A 22,602-nucleotide genomic window follows, 5' to 3' on the forward strand; every position below is an offset into this window, starting at 1 on the left:
ATGGTCTACCCCAAGAATAGTCTTCTTCAGGTCCCCCCTTCCCCCTCCCGCGTCCCTCAACCCCTTCCGCCCTCTCTCCAAAACCTATCCTTCACTGCTAAGTCTTCCGGATATATTTTGCTATTGAGCAGACTCAGTAACGTTCGCCATTGGGATTTTGTTTACAAAAATAACTAATCGCCGTCAATTGAGAGAAACACAGATACAGACATGTGTGAGAGCACATCCATCATATTGAAAAAAAATGGTATGTGCTTATACTTTTGCCTGGGCATCCTGCATCAGATAACTGAAAATGACACTTTGTGATGGGATACTTTGGGAAGATCTAAAAACAATGGCCAACAAAAGCATAGGCAATGGGAGTGCATGTGGGTAATATGCAACACATGGGAGTGCATGTGGGTAATAGACAACAAATGGGAGTGCATGTGGGTAATAGACAACAAATGGGAGTGCATGTGGGTAATAGACAACAAATGGTAGTGCATGTGGGTAATAGGCAACAAATGGGAGTGCATGTGGGTAATAGGCAACACATGGGAGTGCATGTGGGTAATAGGCAACAAATGGGAGTGCATGTGGGTAATAGGCAACACATGGGAGTGCATGTGGGTAATAGGCAACACATGGGAGTGCATGTGGGTAATAGGCAACAAATGGGAGTGCATGTGGGTAATAGGCAACAAATGGGAGTGCATGTGGGTAATAGGCAACACATGGGAGTGCATGTGGGTAATAGGCAACAAATGGGAGTGCATGTGGGTAATAGGCAACACATGGGAGTGCATGTGGGTAATAGGCAACAAATGGGAGTGCATGTGGGTAATAGGCAACACATGGGAGTGTATGTGGGTAATAGGCAACAACTGTGGATTGTACAGAAAAAGTCCATGCAATGTGTGAATGTGTAACATTAGGTGAACATGGAGTGGGCCACGGCAGCCCAGCTTTACATTCATAGAGGAACATTCTATTGAGGGAATGACCTTTACAATATAGCACAGCACAGTTGTATAGGCTATGCCCTCACTTCCACGAGGATGAGTAAGCCTATAATGTTAATTGAAGGCCAGATATCGTACAAATCGATATTGAATACAAAATTACACGGAAGATTCTCCATTGTTTGCAGGGATATTGTCATATAATATGGAGAGTTTTTGTCGTTGATCTCGCAGGAAGCATCAGGGATCACAAAATGACGAAATACTAGTATTTAACTGGACATTACTCTGATGTGGACAGCACCGAAATCTCTATTTTACATGGATTTTTTATGGTTAGCTTCCTGATTTTTTGTTAAGATGAAGCACTGTGCACACTACATCAGGTTTGATTTTCCCTAGGCTATCGTTCCAGAATGCAGGCGCACTGCCTCTGATAAAACCACATTTGGTTTACAGGCAATTTCCCTGACTTAATTCAGCGCGTTGTGACACACGTCGAATGGGAAGAACTGTGTGACAAAAACAATATGGGACGAAAGCCACCTCACACTGCGTGGTATGACCCCATATGCTGTTGTGGGTCAGTTAAGTGGCACGATGTCAATATTTGGACTTCTAAGATGTCAGTGGTTCTTATGGCAATTGCTATAACCCTGTAGCCCACACCCTGGCCCCACTTACACCACACATGTGACGAGTGACCGCTACAGTTAGGCTAGGACTCATCATAAACAGCATTTCTATTCACACGTGTCAACATATTACACATCACCAAAGTAGAAAGTCGGCCTACCCCAAAAAGACAATGTTTGTAATTAAATGAATGTCCTTTCAATTAACTCATCAGCTTTAGGCCTATAGGCCTAATATAGCAAATGATAACCCGTTGCTTCACACAGGCGTGTGTGCGAACCGGTTGTTTGCAAAGATACAATGCAGATCCAGGAAACTCATGCTAAAGTAGCCTAGTTCTTGGCCGCCGGAGACATTATGATATGCACTGAACTGTAGGACTACCCCATACTAGGACGCTCCATGGCATTCCTCTTTTGATCATTCTGAGAAGAAAAAGAAAGTAGCAAATCTAATTGAATGAGAGAGGCTGACCTTGCGAGACAACTATGGAGCGGTGTACCAATGTTTAAAATACTATATTGGTGTAAGTCGTTGTAGATCAATATTCGATTTACTACTACTTCTGTGACCGCAGGTCAATCAAATAGTGTAGCCTTCCGCTAATAATTAATACTGTAAGACCTTCGTGAAATTAAAACCAAGTGACGAATAAGTATTCAATAATAAATACACTACATTACCCGAGGGCATATAACTTCTAGGCTACTTAATGCTTTCAGTCAAATAAATATGGACGTTACATGAGGTAACAGCAGTAATGCATTTAATAAAATTAGCGTTACAGGAGACAGTCGTTATAAAAAAGTGCACAAAACGGTGCACTTTTTTGTTGTTGTCAAATACACTATTTCCATTGAAGATCGTACACAGTGCATGTGCGTGAGACAAAATAAATAATCATTATTACCGACTCCCTAAGGGAAACGTAAATTCTGAATTGTGTTTAGGCAACACAACGTTATAGGAGTGATGCACCGCTCACTGCATTCTGTGTCAACATTACACCCAACGCACCACTGGAATGTAAACTCTCATACTGCATTGTTTAGCATGGAGGTGATATGGGGCTAATCATGCCAGATTGCGTAAATCCAATTTGGTTCTAATTTGACGAAATGCACCAGCATGTTCATGATATGTTTTTTTCCTCCTCCAAATGATTGACCAGAACATTCACTTCCCATGAGAACACAACTACTGATGCCCAAAAGTGCAACCACAATCTGCTAGAATCATCACAGTCTTCACCAGCATAATCCTCACCATCACTATTCTTATCATCATCCTCAATATCATCATCATGGCATTATCCTCATCCTCATAATCATATTCGTCAACAACAGGTAAACATGTGCGTAATGGGACTCAAGCCTTGGTTTGACGAATTAATAAATAATAATAATAATAATAATAATATATGCCATTTAGCAGACGCTTTTATCCAAAGCGACTTACAGTCATGTGTGCATACATTCTACATATGGGTGGTCCCGGGGATCGAACCCACTACCCTGGCGTTACAAGCGCCATGCTCTACCAACTGAGCTACACAGTTAGTCTGGAAGTAGTTTTACGGACCAAACGTTTTCGTTGAACGCTACTGGCTAATGACTGTCAGTTCGGGATATATCAAATGATCAGAGATGATACTATATATATATTCAGCGATTAATTTTCAACATGGGCTTGTCTACATTCTGATTCCTGACATTTAATGAAGTAATAACGAAGAAGAACAACAACACACCAATCAACTTGCATCTAAGTCGTTTCAAAATAGCTGTTGGACATTAACTTTCAAATGTAAAACTGTTGACTGCATATTTTATTGCAATGAATGATATTGAAAGTTCAACAACATGCCAATTCCTCTTGATTGTTCGGTTCGATAGCCTGTCTATGACGCGTGAACGACACCAGTGTGAAAATATCTCACGATCAAACGGTACAGAAACGCAGAATGGTCGGGTAGTTCAAAACCAAGGATAAAGTGTCAACCCTTTATTAGGTTACATTTATGCCATGTAGTTAGTTACTCTATAGCCTAACTACGTGTACAACTAGAACGTCATTACTCAGCAAGGCCCTTTGGAGTCAGCTTACAGTAAATAATGATTGATTGTAATGAAACTGGGGAACAACGTGTTATACAGTGTAATTAGACCTACATGTAATTGCATCGAGATGTAAAAACAAAAGGGTAAGCGACGTGGCCCTGCATCTTATTTTGGGGAATTGAATGTAAAGTCTGATCAGAAAAGAATATGGATTGAATTAGACATATGAGAGCCACACAATTCCACATAAAAACAACAACAAATGTGTTTGCTATTATGCTTGGTTGTCAGTATCAGGCTTAATTTCGAATGCAAAAAATATATAACAAAAAACTGTTTTAATACCGTAGCCTAAACTATGACAATCGTGACGCATTTGTGTATGATTTGAATTTGTTTCAATACACTGTAATTCCGATGAATTTATCGAAGTCTGTTCTTATGAATTGGTATGTAATTGCACGTGCACAAAACTGACAAATGAATTAATCGCCAGATCAAGGTGTAGGTAACAGCCAGAGGTGTGCTTAGAATAAAATGGGCCTTTTGGCAATGCTCAATGGAAAAGTGCAAAATGTATGCAAGAAGTTAATTTCAGACCTAGAAATCAAACGCTTTTTTGCATTATTAAAAAAAAAGACTAATTTGTCATTATTTGTGAATTAAGGCACTGTCCCTCATTTTCACTTTTGCTGAACAATTGTGGTTGTGATTCATAGTGAAAGTTTAGGCCTAATTACTCATCAAACTGATCGAAAAACATGTAATATTATTAACACCACATATTTTACAAACGCACACTGCAACTCCTGCAAAACATCACGCTTGTGAACATTTGCAGCAAAGGTTTTCCAAAAGAGTATCTTCAAAAAGGTCAAACATTTGGCTATATTTTATTCATGTTGAAATAATGAACTCATCTTCACGTGGTGAGAGAATATACATAACATTTACAATAACGTTTAAATTAAGACCATCGAACACTTGCACCAATTAGGGCCGTACATAATGCAGGTATATTTACCATGTTATTACCTACAGAAGAGACCATTGGGAGCCGAGAGAGCAACTTAAATCAAAAGCATTGTGTCTAAATATATTCTGAATGTTGTAGTATATGCGGAATGTACAAACCTTATTAGGAACACCTGCTCTTTCCATGACATAAACTGACCAGGTGAATCCAGGTGAAAGCTATGATCTCCTTATTGATGCCACTTGTTAAATCCACTTCAATCAGTGTAGATGAAGGGGAGGAGACAAGACAAAATGTTTAGGTTCCTTTGAACGGGGTAATAGTAATTCTTTTATGCGTGTCCCTTTTGGTGTCTTGCATCCCCACAAACAACAGCACAGCATCACCAATAGATGCATAACTAGATAAATAAATCCATAGCAATAACTACAGCAGACAACACATGTGGATACAGTTCGTATCACGTCCATTATATGTATAATCCACAAGGGGAATAATCCACATTAGGGTATCATATAGAACAAGAAAAAGATAACTGAAACCACAAAAATAAAAATGGCTGTGCAGCGCCACCGGAAGCCTGGTAGTAGGTGCCAGGCACAACGCTGCTGAGTTTTTTTTAACGCTCAACAGTTCCCCGTGTGTATCAAGGATGGTCCACCACCTAAAGGACATCCAGCCAACTTGACACAACTGTGAGTCCACATGTGCCAGCATCCCTAAGGCACGCATTTCGACACCTTGTAGAGGCTGTTCTGAGGCAAAAGGGGGGTGAGCTCAATATTAGGAAGGTGATGCGAATGTTTTGTGCACTGAGTGTGTGTTATATTCATTCCCTTTAAAAGGCTAATTATAATGCATTAACGACAGACTTTTAATGCGCTGGTTGTGGGATTGGTAATTGTAGCCCCTTTAATAATAACGAATTAGGATCATGCAAGTTCCCTCCAAAGACAAAACTACAAAGTCCATTCACCCATGCAATGATCACAGGTTGCCCAAAATCTCATATTATGTTAGGTTGAGGCTTGCATCTGATTTCCCAGTGGAGAGAGGCACACACAATAGGTACATGGAAAGCCTAGACAGAATGAAATATGCAAGGGGTTTGGCTACATATTATTCGCCCTGAGGAGAAAATGGACACACACACATAGAGACATTCTGCGTGTTCTATTCTTCAGGGTCATCCAGTATGTTGGGTGATTGTGTGGTCTGATACTCCGCTCCATGTGGCGCTCCCATGGGTGATGGATGGCCTGGGAAGTGTCTGGAATCTGTCTGGAATCCCACAGACAGGCAGGTGAAAGCGCTGTTGGGTAACTGCAGGTCTGCCCCTGACTTGGAGGTGAGGAGAGCTGCTCCTAACCAGCTGTGGTTTGTGGGTGAAAACCCAGCTATGGTTTGGGTCACAAGACCTGGGGAGAATAGTAGAAAGAAGGAGAACAAAAGTTGTTGAGATGGCATTTTTCAGGCTGAGACTTTCCCATGTGTGACTGTGACATGGAGTTTGTCATTGATAGGGCCAGAAGAGTCAGTCTGGGACAGAGATACAGGACATGTCAGAAAGCAACCTGGGTTCAATCAACCTAGTTCACCTCAGGACTGTGTGACCCTTCTGTGATTGAATGAATATGCACAAATGTGATTCTATTCTTATTAGGCAAAACTACTTTCTGTTCATCTAGGTCCAATCCAAAACACATACTATAGAACAGCATTCATCATTCTATAGAGAATGGGTTTTCTGTGAACAAGTTTTTGAAATGTAAACATCCATCTTTCCTCTAACATTCCAAGAAAGTAAAATGAGTAAATAGTGTTAGAAATGCACCTTCAAAGAATGTGTCAGAGCCTAAGTTTCATGGACATACTGTAGCTCCCATCTCTTTCAGTCTTGCATAATGACTAGAAAGTGATGTGTTGTGTCCTGATTGATGCCTCATTTGTCTGTGTGCCTTGTGTCCTCCTTCCTGATTAGATCCCATCACAGAGTCTCCTTCTCCTGCCAACACGGTTCTTCCAGCTCCAGGCCTCTCCAAGAGAGGGGGTGACCCACCAAACCCTCCGCAGAATGGGTAGACCCCTCCATGGCCACACATGGCTCTATGCTCAGCCTTCCACTAAGACCCCTTCTTCCTCCTCCCTGTGGGTTTATGCTTGTTCCACTAGAGACAGGGATGATAAGTTATCTGGGGCTGCACGGCACTGCAGCGTTCAGAGGTAGAGTCCCCCACACCTCTAGCCTGGCTCTGAGTTGTGCAGGCTGCACGGAGCCCTGCTCCGAGGAGTGGTGGGGCTGGGCTGACACATTTCTGCTAACAATCACATAACACACAGGGACCCACATTCCAACTTCCTGATCCCGTTCTCTACCCACAACCTCTCATTCACAGCCCTTCTCTTCCCCCAGCTGGCTCTCAGTGGAACTCTGCAGCTGTAGGCCAGATATGCTCAAATCAAACATGCAGATTCAGACATAAATCACTAATTATTATTCATCATAATAATATTGATGGCAATTACAATATTATTAATTGCAAGCATATTTTATATTCCCTGTTTATATTCCCTGTTTCCCTATCATCATTGAAATCGATTTGATCTTCTGACATCATTTCCCCTTTCATTATGGGACATTATTTTACATGTCATGTACTCTGCTGCCCTCTATTGGCCCTTCACTCTTAGTTCATTGGCATGTGAAAAAGAGAAAAGACCGACGTACCAAAATCGACTTCAATAGAATCAAGCGAGAAAGCAGACATTGCACTACATACATCACAAGAAGTATTCAGTTATCAATCAGTCAATAGTGAAATATCACGTGCATACGGTGCCTACTTGAAAACTAGGAACAACTGAGATATGGGTTGGATGTCGCCCTGACCTGAATGTTGTTTGGGAAGCTATATCAGATGGTGCCTGCCCATTTGTCCTGTTTGAACCATGACACTATGAAGATTATTTCAGCAGAACAGAACACAGTTAGGGGAGACTGAGTAAAGTGAGTTGCGTGGGAAACTTATGGTGTGGTATGGGATGGGAAACTTATGGTGTGGTATGGGATGGGAAACTTATGGTGTGGTATGGGATGGGAAACTTATGGTGTGGTATGGGATGGGAAACTTATGGTGTGGTATGGGATGGGAAACTTATGGTGTGGTATGGGATGGGAAACTTATGGTGTGGTATGGGATGGGAAACTTATGGTGTGGTATGGGATGGGAAACTTATGGTGTGGTATGGGATGGGAAACTTCTGGTTTGATCTGTCTGGTCTGGTCCAGAATTGGCAGTCCTTACAGGGATTTAGGGACTGGGAATCCTTGTGAGTACAAAACAGAAAGCATATACGTGTTTCTTACACGGAACCCAAACCGGCTGCGCGCGTGCGCTATCGTGCATATATTTATTTTGCCCCCCCCCTCCCATTACATTAATATGGGGACAGGTTGAAAAGCATTAAACATGTATGGCAATTTAGCTTGCACTTGCTAGCTAACGTTAATTTGTCCTGGGATAAAAACATTGAGTTGTTATTTTACCTGAAATGCACAAGGACCTCTACTCTGACAATTAATCCACACTTAAAACGGCCAACCGAATCGTTTCTAGCCATCTCTCTTCCTTCCAGGCTTTTTCATTGTTTAATTTATATGGTGATCGCATCTAAACTGTCATTGTATTACCAGGACTAAACAGTTCGTCTTTCAATCACCCCACGTGGGTATAACCAATGAGGAAATGGCACGTGGGTACCTGCTTCTATAAACCAATGAGGATATGGGAGAGGCAGGACTTGCAGCGGGATCTGCGTCAGAAATATGAATGACTTCTATTTTAGCCCTTGGCGTCGCAGACGCTCGTTGGCGCGCGCGAGCAGTGTGGGTGCAATAATTGAATAACATGGATTTCAAAATGTATTTTGCGACGCTCGCGCACGCGAAGTGTCCGGTCTGGTCAGCATGTTAGAGTCATAGCTCTCAGGAATGGGGTCATAATATGTTGTACCAAATTCCAATATGAAGAAAAAATAATCAACATGCCACATAGGTGCCAAAAACCTCTAAAAACCACTAGAAGCCTCACTATAGATAAACAATAGTACTTGTCATTTTGGCACTGAACTCATTTTGATGGGGATTAACCCTAACAATGAAGAGAAGGTAAACGTTGAAATCCAGGAACACCTTTGCCTCTAAGTGTAGTGCAGTGGAGGCTGCTGAGGGGAGGACCGCTCATAATAATGTCTGGAACGGAGCAAATGGAATGGCATCAAACACCTGGAAACCATGGAAACCATGTGCTTGATGTATTTGATAACGTTCCACTTATTCCACTCGAGCCATTACCACGAGCCCGTCCTCCCCAGTTAAGGTGCCACCAAACTCCTGTGGTGTAGTGAACATTCATGAGTTCATATGTAAAGCAGGCTAGGCTACCCACTTAAACCAAGCACAAAACAATGTTTGCTAAAATAGTTGCACTAGGCCAGCCCGAACTGAAATGTTAGCCTAATTGTTCTATGGCTTGTCTGTGTGGTAGGTTGAAATTTGAGGCGAAAGGAAAATGTGTTTACTCGACTAATTAGAGCCCTAATTAGAGCCCCAGTTCTGAAGTTGACAGTTATATCACCTGACACATGTGCAAAACCATGTGAACACCTGCAGACTTTAGTCTTGTGCACATGACATCCATCTTGTGCATTTGGTCATAAGCAAACAAATCCTGATTGCCTCACAGACACACTTTTCTAAATAGTCAGGATAATAACACTTTCCTGCTCTACTTTCTGTAGTGTTTCACTTATACTGAACAAAAATATAAACGCAAAATGCAACAATTTCAAAGATTTTTCTGAGTTACAGTTCATATATGGAAATGAGTCAATTGAAATACATTTCTTTGGCCCTAATCTGTGGATTTCACATGACTGGGCAGGGGCGCAGCCATGGGTGGGCCACTTGGGAGCCAGGCCAACCCATGGAGAAGCCAGGCCCAGCCAATCAGAATATGTTTTTCCCCACAAAAGGGCTTTATTACAGACAGAAATACCCCCCCCCCTTCTAAAGATCCTGCAGGTGAAGAAGTCGGACGTGGAGGTCCTGGGCTGGTGTGGTTACATGTGGTCTGCGGTTGTGGAGCTGGTTGGACGTACTGCCAAATTCTCTAAAATGTTACGTTGGAGGCGGCTTATGGTAGAGAAATTAACATTAAGTTCTCTGGCAATAGCTCTGCTGGACATTCCTGCAGTCAGTATGCCAATTGCACACCTCCTCAACTTAAGACATCTGTGGCATTGTGTTGTGTTCTGGGATCTTTTACTTCAACTCATTAAACATGGGACCTACACTTTACATGTTGTGTTTATATTTTAGTTCAGTGTATATTATTGCAGTAAACCCATATACTAACTCTGGAGGGATCTCTGTTGAACACATAAGCATCCTTCAAAGCATTTCAGACAATTGAAATACACAAAGCGTGTGAATTATATTTTTTCACAAAAGTACAAGCTCATTGCTCCTTCAAAAGAAGGAAGTCTAGGGAATCTGTCATTGATTGAAAGTGGCAGGTGAAAGGCCAAAGCTGTTGTCGTGCTTCACACTTCACATTACTTTCATGGTGTGTGTGTGTGTGTGGTATGACTCCCTCTAATCTGCAAACAGTGGTTGTGTATGAAGTGCTGCTGGTGCTGGAGACTATTAGGCCTCTCAGGAGATGGAGATTTGCCTTTTATCATTCCCAGCAGCTCATCCACATGCCGACTGACATTTTTGCTTATAAATCGATCTGTGGATCCCGTAGATGGAAATTGCTTGCATTGCGCATTAGCCCTGGTTCCCACCGACACAGTAGTATGTTTCTGAGCCTGTGTGACGTAGGATGTGAAATCTGAAACCACTTGAAGCTGGGATGTCCCTCCCACCATTTAATTGGCTCTTCCGACTGTCCATCAACTCCTGGCTGAACCCTACATCACAGCCACAGACCAAGCACATGTCTGCAATTGTTATATTGTAGAGCAGCAGGAGAGAGTGGTTTCATCATGGTAGCACATTCAGAGGTCGATTTATAGCCATTCATCTGAAATCATTCATTGATGTGAAACAAAAACACTTTCTGTTAGCCATAAACGGACAAGATTATGAGACTGAAGGTGATTTCCTATGGAGTTCAGGAACCTTGAGCTCTGTGATACTATATTTTCACAATAATGGGGGCAAACTTTTTGATCAAGAGAAACCCGTTAGAAAATATGAAAATGTTCTCTAACACTAAAAATACAAATACTACATATTTTTATATCTTGTATCATATTTGTACTGTGTACTTGAGCTTGTGTCCTCCAAAGTGACTACACCTCAGCAATTTACAACTATTTTTTTTACCAGAAGGTTGAGATTTTAACCTTTCTTTGAGTATACAGCATTACTAGTTATTGTTTATGGACCTCTCATGATAAATAATTACTTTTGGTGATTATGTAGATGATAAAAAAATATATAAATATTTTTACATTTAGTTACATTTAACTGGTTGATTGTGAAATGTACATTTACTGTAGGCCTACATCATGCAATGCACATACATGTTGCTTGCAATGATGCAATTACATGAGTGTAGTCTGGAATTTCACTTATTTCCAAATCTTGATGTTGCAATGACAAAATGATGTGTAGGCTACCCCAAACTTCCTGTTTGTAAAAAAGTGTTGAGTAAAATAAATGTTCCAAAAATGATAAAGGTGACATCAAATGCTTAACAAGATTAAACATGCTTAGTAATTCTTATGGGACACATCACTGCAGAGCACTGCACTCATCTCTGTATACCCGTCGCAAGACCCACTGGTTGATGCTTATTTATAAAACCTTCTTAGGCCTCACTCCCCCCTATCTGAGATATCTACTGCAGCCCTCATCCTCCATATACAACACTCATTCTGCCAGTCACATTCTGTTAAAGGTCCCCAAAGCACACACATCCCTGGGTCGCTCCTCTTTTCAGTTCGCTGCAGCTAGCGACTGGAACGAACTGCAACAAACACTTAAACGGGACAGTTTTATCTCAATCTCTTCATTCAAAGACTCAATCATGGACACTCATACTGACAGTTGTGGCTGCTTTGTGTGATGTATTGTTGTCTCTACCTTCTTGACCTTTGTTATGTTGTCTGTGCACAATAATGTTTGGACTGTTTTGTGCTGCTACCAGGTTGTGTTGCTACCATGTTGTTGTCATGTTGTGTTGCTACCATGCTGTGTTGTCATGTGTTGCTGCCTTGCTATGTTGTTGTCTTAGTTCTCTCTTTATGTAGGGTTGTGTCTCTCTTGTTGTGATGTGTGTTTTGTCCTATATTTATATTGTATTTATTTATTTTAATCCCAGGCCCCCTTCCCCGCTGGAGACCTTTTGTAAATCATTGTAAATAAGAATTTGTTCTTAACTGACTTGCCTAGTTTAAAAAAAGTTAAATAAAATAAAATAAATATATTTAAAAAGCCATATGTGGATGGGTAGATTAGATAAGTTTTTCTGAATGAATTCCTCGGGGACCCTCATGGTGTACACATCTTTATTGTAACCCAGCACTGACACACCTGATTAGACTACTCAACTAATCACCAGACCCTTGGTTTATTGAGTTAGTGTTAGTAGTGGGTTAGAACAAAAATGAGGGTTCCCCATCATTGACATGATAAACAGTGGATTAGATTCCAAAAACGTTTTGATGCATATTTACGAAACATTATTTTGTGTTTTTAAACAGATATCTGGAAAATATGTACAAAAACATGAAGTAGTAAAAGAGTATGAAATTAAAGTAATTGTGATCTGAAGCGTTTGTGACTCATTAGTAATCCCACCTTTAACCACATGGTGGAGACATCCGTTCACATTTTGAAATCAGGGTCCCCAAAAATGTAATCAAACATTTACAATATTAACTCAGTCTCTGTCTCCGTATCGCATGGATTGTCTATTACCCTGTGTATACATATTTTCCAGATGTCTGTTTTAAAACACAGAGACTGAGTTAATATCGTAGTGTTTGACTACATTTTTGGGACCCTGAATTCAAAATGTGAACTGATGTCTCCACCATGTGGTTTAAAGTGGTATTACTAATGAGTCACAAGCGTTTCTGATCACAATGACTTTAAATCTATACTATTTTACTAGCTAATGTTTTAGTTTCATCGTATAATAAATGGGTTTACATTTTTTTTTTCATTTAAGGAATCTCATCCAGCCACTTTGTGTAATTAGATGAGGTATTTCTGTAGTATATTTGAAGCATGGATACAATAACAATAGTGGTTGGACTCTAGGATTTAATTGATTGAATTAAAGTCTCTCTTGAAGTGGGATATTGACCAAAGGACAAACGGTTTAGCGACATTGGTTTGCAGCTCAAAATGTAGAACACGTGACCTATAGGCCACATCATATTTACTGTGAACAAGCAAGGCAAATGCTACCCCCTACTGTCCGATACAGTAATACCAAGTGCATCATTGCTTTTCAATGGTGGCATCATATTCTAGCCAATAACTTATTGTGATCTATCATGCTTACTTCCAAGCACCACTGACCTGGTGTAAAGGCCTCTCCTTTACACTGTCCATAACCACATTTGTTTCCAACTTTAATTATGTCAATTTATCATAGTTGCACCTGGATAAAGCCTGTTGTTTTCAACATTTAATTGTCATTCAAAATATTGTTCCAGACTAGATACTAAATCAACTCCATCCCTCTAGTTGTCTGCTAATGCTACATCTCTATTAATTGCCTGGCAATTATGAAGTGGCCAGCACAACGGAAAAAAGATTGCATGTGTCGTCACTCATCGGTAAGATTGTATGTGTCGTCCCTCATCAGTAAGATTGTATGTGTAGTCACTCATCAGTAAGATTGTATGTGTAGTCACTCATCAGTAAGATTGTATGTGTAGTCACTCATCAGTAAGATTGTATGTGTAGTCACTCATCAGTAAGATTGTATGTGTAGTCACTCATCAGTAAGATTGTATGTGTAGTCACTCATCAGTCACTCATCAGTAAGATTGTATGTGTAGTCACTCATCAGTAAGATTGTATGTGTAGTCACTCATCAGTAAGATTGTATGTGTAGTCACTCATCAGTAAGATTGTATGTGTAGTCACTCATCAGTAAGATTGTAAGATTGTGTAGTCACTCATCAGTAAGATTGTATGTGTAGTCACTCATCAGTAAGATTGTATGTGTAGTCACTCATCAGTAAGATTGTATGTGTAGTCACTCATCAGTAAGATTGTATGTGTAGTCACTCATCAGTAAGATTGTATGTGTAGTCACTCATCAGTAAGATTGTATGTGTAGTCACTCATCAGTAAGATTGTATGTGTAGTCACTCATCAGTAAGATTGTATGTGTAGTCACTCATCAGTAAGATTGTATGTGTAGTCACTCATCAGTAAGATTGTATGTGTAGTCACTCATCAGTAAGATTGAGGAAAATGAAGATGAGTCACTAATTATAGGTGCCAATTTGTATTTTTTTCTCTGCTCATTATACCTCACATTACTATGAATTCAAGATGTCAACTTAACCATAACAATTCAGCTATCTTCTCTGGTTGCATTTATGAGGGAAAGAAAGTCCAAAACAATACACCGCTTACCCACACTAACAAATACATTTTCCATTCTGTACTTGTTAGTGAAAATGAGTATAATCAGCATAACACAATATGCTTTTTATTAATCTGGCGAATCAAGCAGGTGTGAAATTGAGTTGAACTGTGTCAGTTTAAACAAGTCATTCACAATGTAAACAACTATACAGAACAACTATACAGTCATTTTTACCATATAGACAGTTGTTCTATGATTGACTAGCCTAAATTAATTATTTTTGACTGTATTAACGATGGATGCGACTTGTTCCTGCCTGGTGTGCCAACGGCCATGACGTCAGCTTATTAAGGTAGGTCTTAAGGATCGTGGGCGTGCTGCTGACTACATTCTCGTATAGGATGTCATGAGGAACAATGGCGCTTCATATGTTCTATTGTGATTGTAATTAGGACCTTACATTCAGAAATTAATGTTACGCACAGGAAAGGAAATCGTGTAACGCGTCCAAATCTTCTCCACCAGGTCCGTCATGGGGTACCAGGCCTAATTATCCAGTGATACTGACATCCATAGGTTTGATTTACATATCGCTAGTTCTGTTCCTTTAAACTCTTATTCTTTGACGTCACGTTCTCTCTGATGTTCTTTTATATCGCCCAAAAGCACTGATTTTTTTTCTCTAAGGCAAGGAGTACTATCAGTTGCATAACAGTGTTCTGTACATCTAGAACACCATATTACATTACCACTTTTCACCAATGTTGTCTCTAAACTGGGCGCGTGCAGTAGCTCCGAGACTGCCACGCTGCTCCTCCAGGACTGCCGAGCAGAAATATAAACTCACAGAGAGAAGCACAAGATTGGACTTCAATCAACTTTCTAGAGCAGTAGTCACCAACCGGTCGATCGCGCTCACTGGTCGATCTACAAGGCATTCCTAGTCGATCGCCAAATATTTATGTAAAAAACCCAACGATAAAGCCTTCTGTTCCTAATTTCTTGTTATTCGTCTCCGGCTGTTGGCTGTATGTGGACCCAATCCAGCTGCCCTGTGCGTCAGATAGGCGAACTGTTGCCATTTTGAACAATTGTATGTGTCTGAAGGTACAAACATCTGTCTACCCGGGCGGGCCCAGAGAGCAAATCAACTGCACAAAGGGTCTACTGCTGGCAGAACGGATGGCTCAGATGGCGATGTCTGCAGTAATGTAGCAGGGCATAAAAGATAGCTACAACAAAGTTGATACTGTGAGATTTCAGAACGTTTAAAACAATGACAAGATAGAGACTGTCAACGAATAAAGAAAATATATACTGTTTTTATGAGTGAGTTCATGTTTAAGTTCTTACTCAACACTGTCTATTTCCACTCATTGCTACAACAAGCACTGCAGCATTAATTATTGAGTAGGAAAATGTATATATAGCCTTGCGTTGTTGTTATTAATAGCGGCTTTGGTCTTTTTTAATATCGAGTATTATTTCACGTTCTCTGTTCATAGGAGTAACAACATTAATTTCTCAAGTTTTTCCATCATCTGGAAGGTGTCAGTGGAGGAAAAGGAGAGCAGAGGGATGTTGAGAGACGGACCCTCAGTCTGCTGCTCTCTCCTTCCTCTGAGACGGACCCTCAGTCTGCTGCTCTCTCCCTCTGCTGAGACTGACCCTCAGTCTGCTGCTCTCTCCCTCTGCTGAGATTGACCCTCAGTCTGCTGCTCTCTCCCTCTGCTGAGACTGACCCTCAGTCTGCTGCTCTCTCCCTCTGCTGAGACTGACCCTCAGTCTGCTGCTCTCTCCTTCCTCTGAGACGGACCCTCAGTCTGCTGCTCTCTCCCTCTGCTGAGACTGACCCTCAGTCTGCTGCTCTCTCCCTCTGCTGAGACTGACCCTCAGTCTGCTGCTCTCTCCTTCCTCTGAGACGGACCCTCAGTCTGCTGCTCTCTCCCTCTGCTGAGACTGACCCTCAGTCTGCTGCTCTCTCCTTCCTCTGAGACGGACCCTCAGTCTGCTGCTCTCTCCCTCTGCTGAGACTGACCCTCAGTCTGCTGCTCTCTCCTTCCTCTGAGACGGACCATCAGATGCAGGCACCTTCCGCCCAATAAAATACAAATAAAAAGCTAATGATTTAAATGTATGCTCACTCAGCTGTGCTTCACAAGTAATACAACAACTGATCTATTACCGGGATGATCATATAGCCTACCTCAAATTTTGAAATACATATTTTTTAAGTGGCCCGAACAACAGTGCATTGGCAGGGCAATTCAAGCAAAGCTGATATGCGGTGATAATGTCATAAGGTGAATGCACCAATTTGTAAGTCGCTCTGGATAAGAGCGTCTGCTAAATGACTTAAATGTAAATGTATAATCAAATTTATTTCAAATCAAATCAAATCAAATCAAATTTATTTATATAGCCCTTCGTACATCAGCTGATATCTCAAAGTGCTGTACAGAAACCCAGCCTAAAACCCCAAACAGCAAACAATGCAGGTGTAAAAGCACGGTGGCTAGGAAAAACTCCCTAGAAAGGCCAAAACCTAGGAAGAAACCTAGAGAGGAACCGGGCTATGTGGGGTGGCCAGTCCTCTTCTGGCTGTGCCGGGTAGAGATTATAACAGAACATGACCAAGATGTTCAAATGTTCATAAATGACCAGCATGGTCAAATAATAATAAGGCAGAACAGTTGAAACTGGAGCAGCAGCACAGTCAGGTGGACTGGGGACAGCAAGGAGCCATCATGTCAGGTAGTCCTGGGGCACGGTCCTAGGGCTCAGGTCCTCCGAGAGAGAGAAAGAAAGAGAGAATTAGAGAGAGCATATGTGGGGTGGCCAGTCCTCTTCTGGCTGTGCCGGGTGGAGATTATAACAGAACGTGGCCAAGATGTTCAAATGTTCATAAATGACCAGCATGGTTGAATAATAGTAAGGCAGAACAGTTGAAACTGGAGCAGGAGCATGGCCAGGTGGACTGGGGACAGCAAGGAGTCCTCATGTCAGGTAGTCCTGGGACATGGTCCTAGGGCCCAGGCCAGTTGAAACTGGAGTATAATGTATTGGGCCTATAGCCTACTGCACAAACCTAATTGCTGCAGAACTGTTTTTAATTGGTTAATGTTGCATAGGCTTATGTTTTTTTTAAATGTTTTTTAAGTCATGTTAAAAATAAATCTGCATTTTGATTCAAAGTGATCTTGATTCAAAAACGTTTGGTGACCACTGTTCTAGAGTTTTCCCTGTTAACACTATCAACGTTTGCCTCTACTGTGGTCAAACCAATGCAATATATGCCACTTTCAATGCAATATACTGAAACAAAACAAACTATGCAAGAGATTTTGTTGTAGGCGAGAACACATCAGAGTAGGATTCTATTGCATTCACACAGCCTACTCAGACTGTACTCTACACAGACTGGTGCAGCATAAACAATCAGAGCTGCAGTAGGCCTACAGTATATGCAATTATGAACTGGGTGGTTTGAGCCCTGAATGCTGATTGTCTGACAGCTGTGGTATATCAGACCCTATACCAGTTAGGGGGAGTGATGAGCTCTACAGCAGAGTCTCACAACTCAATCGCTGGTTGAAAACTGTTTTCTGCCCCTCCCAAAAGATAGAATTTGTAGATAATTGGCCCTCTTTCTGGGACTCACCCACAAACAGCACCAAGCCTGACCTGCTGAGGAGTGACGGACTCCATCCTAGCTGGAGGGGTGCTCTCAACTTATCTACCAACATAGACAGGGCTCTAACTCTTCTAGCTCCACAATGAAATAGGGTGTAGGCCAGGCAGCAGGCTGTTAGCCAGCCTGCCAGTATAGTGGAGTCTGCCACTAGCACAGTCAGTGTAGTCAGCTCAGCTATCACCATTGAGACCGTGTCTGTGCCTCGACCTAGGTTGGGCAAAACTAAACATGGCGGTGTTCGCCTTCGCAATCTCACGAGGATAAAGACCTCCTCCATTCCTGTCATTATTGAAAGAGATCATGATACCTCACATCTCAAAATAGGGCTAATTAATGTTAGATCCCTTACTTCAAAGGCAATTATAGTCAATGAGCTAATCACTGATCATAATCTTGATGTGATTGGCCTGACTGAAACATGGCTTAAGCCTGATGAATTTACTGTGTTAAATGAGGCCTCACTTCCTGGCTACACTAGTGACCATATCCCCCGTGCATCCCGCAAAAGCGGAGGTGTTGCTAACATTTACGATAGCAAATTTCAATTTACAAAAAAAATACATTTTCGTCTTTTGAGCTTCTAGTCATGAAATCTATGCAGCCTACTTAATCACTTTTTATAGCTACTTTTTACAGGCCTCCTGGGCCATATACAGCGTTCCTCATTGAATTCCCTGAATTCCTATCAGAGCTTGTAGTCATAGCAGATAATATTCTAATCTTTGGTGACTTTAATATTCACATGGAATTCCACAGACCCACTCCAAATGGCTTTCGGAGCCATCATCGACTCAGTGGGTTTTGTCCAACATGTCTCTGGACCCACTCACTGTCACAGTCATACTCTGGACCTAGTTTTGTCCCATGGAATAAATGTTGTGGATCTTAATGTTTTTCCTCATAATCCTGGACTATCGGACCACCATTTTATTACGTTTGCAATTGCAACAAATAAACTGCTCAGACCCCAAAAAAGGAACATCAAAAGTCGTCCTATAAATTCACAACACAAAGATTCCTTCCAGATTCCCTCTGTCTACCCAAGGACGCCAGAGGACAAAAATCAGTTAACCACCTAACTGAGGAACTCAATTTAACCTTGCGCAATACCCTAGATGCAGTTGCACCCCTAAAAACTAAAAAAATTTCTCATAAGAAACTAGCTCCCTGGTACACAGAAAATACCCGAGCTCTGAAGTAAGCTTCCAGAAAATTGGAACGGTAATGGCGCCACACCAAACTGGAAGTCTTCCGACTAGCTTGGAAAGACAGTACCATGCAGTACCGAAGAGCCCTTACTGCTGCTCGAGCATCCTATTTTTCTAACTTAATTGAGGAAAATAAGAACAATCCGAAATTCCTTTTTGATACTGTCGCAAAGCTAACTAAAAAGCAGCATTCCCCAAGAGAGGATGGCTTTCACTTTAGCAGTGATAAATTCATGAACTTCTTTGAGGAAAAGATCATGATTATTAGAAAGCAAATTACGGACTCCTCTTTAAATCTGCGTATTCCTTCAAAGCTCAGTTTTCCTGAGTCTGCACAACTCTGCCAGGACCTAGGACCAAGAGAGACGCTCAAGTGTTTTAGTACTATATCTCTTGACACAATGATGAAAATAATCATGACCTCTAAACCTTCAAGCTGCATACTGGACCCTATTCCAACTAAACTACTGAAAGAGCTGCTTCCTGTGCTTGGCCCTCCTATGTTGAACATAGTAAATGGCTCTCTATCCACCGGATGTGTACCAAACTCACTAAAAGTGGCAGTAATAAAGCCTCTCTTGAAAAAGCCAAACCTTGACCCAGAAAATATAAAAAAATATAAAAAATATAAAAAAATCGGCCTATATTGAATCTTCCATTCCTCTCAAATATTTTAGAAAAGGCTGTTGCGCAGCAACTCACTGCCTTCCTAAAAACAAACAATGTATACGAAATGCTTCAGTCTGGTTTTAGACCCCATCATAGCACTGAGACTGCACTTGTGAAGGTGGTAAATGACCTTTTAATGGCATCAGACCGAGGCTCTGCATCTGTCCTCGTGCTCCTAGACCTTAGTGCTGCTTTTGATACCATCGATCACCACATTCTTTTGGAGAGATTGGAAACCCAAATTGGTCTACACGGACAAGTTCTGGCCTGGTTTAGATCTTATCTGTCGGAAAGATATCAGTTTGTCTCTGTGAATGGTTTGTCCTCTGACAAATCAACTGTAAATTTCGGTGTTCCTCAAGGTTCCGTTTTAGGACCACTATTGTTTTCACTATATATTTTACCTCTTGGGGATGTCATTCAAAAACATAATGTTAACTTTCACTGCTATGCGGATGACACACAGCTGTGCATTTCAATGAAACATGGTGAAGCCCCAAAATTGCCCTCGCTAGAGGCATGTGTTTCAGATATAAGGAAGTGGATGGCTGCAAACGTTCTACTTTTAAACTAGGACAAAACAGAGATGCTTGTTCTAGGTCCCAAGAAACAAAGAGATCTTCTGTTGAATATGACAATTAATCTTAATGGTTGTACAGTTGTCTCAAATAAAACTGTGAAGGACCTCGGCGTTACTCTGGACCCTGATCTCTCTTTTGAAGAACCTATCAAGACCATTTCAAGGACCGCTTTTTCCATCTACGTAACATTGCTAAAATCAGAAACTTTCTGTCCAAAAATTATGCAGCAAAATTAATCCATGCTTTTGTCACTTCTAGGTTAGACTACTGCAATGCTCTACGTTCCGGCTACCCGGATAAAGCACTAAATAAACTTCAGATAGTGCTAAATACGGCTGCTAGAATCCTGACTAGAACCAAAGAAATGTATCATATTACTCCAGTGCTAGCCTCCCTACACTGGCTTCCTGTCAAAGCAAGGGTTGATTTCAAGGTTTTACTGCTAACCTACAAAGCATTATATGGGCTTGCTCCTACCTATCTCTCTGATTTGGTCCTGCCGTACATACCTACACGTACGCTACAGTCACAAGACGCAGGCCTCCTAATTGCCCCTAGAATTTCTAAGCAAACAGCTGGAGGCAGGGCTTTCTCCTATAGAGCTCCATTTTTATGGAACTGTCTGCCTACCCATGTCAGAGACGCAAACTCGGTCTCAACCTTTAAGTCCTTACTGAAGACTCATCTCTTCAGTGGGTCATATGATTGAGTGTAGTCTGGCCCAGGAGTGGGAAGGTGAACGGAAAGGCTCTGGAGCAACGAACCGCCCTTGCTGTCTCTGCCTGGCCGGCTCCTCTCTTTCCACTGGGATTCTCTGCCTCTAACCCTATTACAGGGGCTGAGTCACTGGCTTACTGGGGCTCTCTCATACCGTCCCTGGTTGTGCCGTGGCGGGGATCTTTGTGGGCTATACTTAGCCTTGTCTCAGGATGGTAAGTTGGTGGTTGAAGATATCCCTCTAGTGGTGTGGGGGCTGTGCTTTGGCAAAGTGGGTGGGGTTATATCATTCCTGTTTGGCCCTGTCCGGGGGTGTCCTCGGATGGGGCCACAGTGTCTCCTGACCCCTCCTCTCAGCCTCCAGTATTTATGCTGCAGTAGTTTATGCGTCGGGGGGGCTAGGGTCAGTTTGTTATATCTGGAGTACTTCTCCTGTCCTATTCGGTGTCCTGTGTGAATTTAAGTGTGCTCTCTCTAATTCTCTCTTTCTCTCTTTCTCTCTCTCGGAGGACCTGAGCACTAGGACCATGCCTCAGGACTACCTGACATGATGACTCCTTGCTGTCCCCAGTCCACCTGGCCGTGCTGCTGCTCCAGTTTCAACTGTTCTGCCTTATTATTATTCGACCATGCTGGTCATTTATGAACATTTGAACATCTTGGCCATATTCTGTTATAATCTCCACCCGGCACAGCCAGAAGAGGACTGGCCACCCCACATAGCCTGGTTCCTCTCTAGGTTTCTTCCTAGGTTTTGGCCTTTCTAGGGAGTTTTTCCTAGCCACCGTGCTTCTACACCTGCATTGCTTACTGTTTGGGGTTTTAGGCTGGGTTTCTGTACAGCACTTTGAGATATCAGCTGATGTACGAAGGGCTATATAAATAAATTTGATTTGATTTGATACCACGGGTATGACAAAACATTTATTTTTACTGCTCTAATTACATTGGTAACCAGTTTATAATAGTAATAAGGCACCTCCGGAAGTTTGTGGTACATGGCTATACCACGGCTAAGGGCTGTATCCAGGCAATCCATGTTGGGTCGTGTGTAAGTACAACCCTTAGCCGTGGTATATTGGCAATATACCACACCCCCTTGTGCCTTATTGCTTAAATAGACCATTGCCATATATGGATCTTTGCCATTTACTTTGATCTGGACTGTGTTTACAGCATGAGTGGTCATGAGTAGATGCTGTTGTTTTGAGATCAAAGCGAGAGCTGCATGTAGCCCTATGTGCACATTTTGTTTATATCCTTTGCTAGTTAGTGAGTTATTAGCCCAGTTATAAATCATTTGTAGTCAGCAGTAAGGGAGGGATTGCTTCCTACAAGAGCACAACATGTATACATTTCTAGACATCTATGAAAAGCCAGTCAGGTAAAGAGCTTTTTTTGTCTTAAAGGGGCAGTGTTGTATTTTGAGACAGGTTTGAATAAGCTAGGCAATAGTCAGAGGGTAGCATAATTTGTCTGATTATCTGT

Source organism: Oncorhynchus gorbuscha, linkage group LG11 (genome assembly GCF_021184085.1).
Source record: "Oncorhynchus gorbuscha isolate QuinsamMale2020 ecotype Even-year linkage group LG11, OgorEven_v1.0, whole genome shotgun sequence".
NCBI classification, from domain to species: Eukaryota; Metazoa; Chordata; class Actinopteri; order Salmoniformes; family Salmonidae; genus Oncorhynchus; species Oncorhynchus gorbuscha.